The sequence below is a fragment of the Montipora capricornis genome, chromosome 10, assembly GCF_036669925.1.
Source record: "Montipora capricornis isolate CH-2021 chromosome 10, ASM3666992v2, whole genome shotgun sequence".
Taxonomy (NCBI): Eukaryota; Metazoa; Cnidaria; class Anthozoa; order Scleractinia; family Acroporidae; genus Montipora; species Montipora capricornis.
The window spans coordinates 31,394,978-31,397,477 of NC_090892.1; the positions used below are offsets into that span (position 1 = coordinate 31,394,978).

Genomic DNA, 2,500 nt, shown 5'->3' on the forward strand with positions numbered 1-2,500 from the left:
GAAACACTTTAATTTCGCGTAATTGACATATTGTAAGTCACTTAATTTTTGCGGCATGCTATGTTCTCGACACATATTGTTCGCGTCACTTTAATTTCGCGACTTTTTTTAAATCGCGAAATTCACGTGTCGCGATAATTTCATGTTACAAGGTATATTTAGCGGCCACCTCTATTAAGCGGCCGTGGCCAATTTGAAGCCATTTGCCGACTAAAAAAGTTAATAAAGTAAAGTAGTTCGAAAACTTTAACACTGTTTATGATAGACTGTATTGAATAAACTGTCTTCGTTTCGATTTCGTGTAGCTCGCTGTTTTGAAACTCTGACTGGCGCGAAATTAACCACCCGCGGAACGTGTACTGATCGTACCGACTTCTTTGACCTCAAACTCGAAAAGGTCGAAAAAGGTCACTATAAAATGTACACAGGTGAAAGAGATTAAGGTGTTCTACGCATAGTCAAGAATGTACGCTTTCAGCTGCTTTAGGTCGTTGGGAATGAACATATTTATTTTCGGGCGCGGACATGAAAAGTAACGCGTTTTGAAGAAGCGAGATTTATTTCAAGCAAAATCGTTTCTGATTTTGTATCTAAAAACGATTATATATTGCCCACAGCTTCAATAGCTCATTGCGATGCTCCGCAAGATAAAAGTAAGTTGAATTATTTTACTGTTCTCTCGCAGCAATCTTTTTTTCGCATCAGGTTTCGTACTATTTTTGCCGCCATTTTTTGAAGAGTGCTACACTCTGGCGCTGTCGACCCAGTCTCTCTCTGCATCACACATCGCCCAAGAGCAGAGTGGGCGTTTCACCGCCTATTCTTTTCTGCGCCCTGCTGCATACTAAAAATGGGAAGAATTTATTTATTTCCTTTTTTTTTTCCCCATTTTAAAGATTCCCGCTATTAAAGATTCCCATTTTAAAGATTCCCCGTTCCCCGTTCCTTGTTTTAAAGATAGCCGCCTTTAACGAATGAAAAAAGCGCGGATGGAAATATATACGAAATGGAGTGCGAAAAATTTTTTTTGTTAAAATAGAATACAAAAAATGTGTGAAAAAAGATAAGAGATAAAATGTAGATGAGGTCTAATTACAGTAAAATGAAGTATTGCCTAGGCAACGGTTTTGAGTTATTATCCGCGTCAACGGTTTTAGCTGTGTGCCAAGATTCTAGTGTTTTTCGAACGCGGTAATTGCCTTTGTGAATAACGCAAGCATTATCAAAGTCAATGGAGTGATTATTTAGCCACGCATGGTTAGCAACATTAGAGCCCTTTGTGTAGTTTTTCAAGTTTCGTTGATGTTTCTTTTTGCGGGTTTGCAAGCATCTTTCGGTTTCTCCTATGTAGTTCCAAGAGTCTTTACATGGGATTTTATAAACAAGCTTACAAGTAGAAACCGGTTGGTACAAGGTTTGTTCAAATGGTAAGCAAAAACTCCCGAATGGGAAATTTAGTTGGGATCGGCGTGTACCATTTACAAAATCCGTTCAAGGTTACCGAGAGAGTCTGGAGGGAGGCAAAATCATGGGGGTATGCAAAATAGTAAACACGTTTTCCGTTTGGAAATTTTGGACTGCCTTTCAAGAAATCCCGTTTTCTCCGGAAATTTTTCGTTTGGGAAGACCAAAATAGGATTACCGTTTACATTCCAACCGAAATTTCCGGGTTTTTGTGGTAAATGGTAAACAACCAACATCACATTGGAGATCTGAAGGTTGTCGGTACTTTGGGGACGGGAATTCTTGTTGAAGAGTTTTGAACGGTTTGTTTACAACGCGGATTTCATGTTTACGGAGTAATCTCGTAAAAGGTTCGGTTAGAACACTGATGTAAGGGAGACATGCATAACCCTGATACGTATCCGATTTCCATTTGAAAAACATAGAAACCAGTTCTTGTGGTGGAGGGACTGTTGGTGGGGGTGGCTTCTTGTTGAGGATGGTAGAAATAACAGACGAAGGGTAGCCATTAGCTTCTAATGCGGCCCTAACGTAATTGGTTTCACGAGTTTTTCCTTCATGACTGCTCGGGAGGTTGGATGCCAGGAACAGAAGGGTCGAGGCCGTACTGATTCTGTGTTTTATATCATGGTGAGAAGAGAAATCCAAGTATCGATCTGTGTGTGTTGGCTTCCGATACACATCAACAGCATTTCTTCTGGAAAATATTTTTCGCACTCCATTTCGTATATATTTCCATCCGCGCGCTAACTTTTTTCATTCGTTGAAGGCTATAGACTGATAGCCGAAAGCTTATGTTTTTAACCTTTTTTAACCAGAGAACGTTTTTTACTTCCAAGATAAAAAAAAAATTCACAGTAGTGTTAGGCCTCACTCGAACTTGGAATCATTACTTTGTGAAATGCATATTGTTCTGTAAATGTAGCGTTGCATTGGTCCATATAGTGATAAACACTCAACAAGCGACCGGGCTTCATTGGATGTAATTCTTAGAAGATCTAACCATTGCTCGTGAGGTGTTTGCTCTGAAAGAAGT

General features: G+C 39.6%; 1 pseudogene; it reads left to right on the forward strand.

The window, feature by feature from the left end:
• Positions 1-2,022: 2,022 nt before the first annotated feature.
• Positions 2,023-2,500, forward strand: part of LOC138018772 (uncharacterized) — a 3,077-nt pseudogene continuing 2,599 nt past the window's right edge.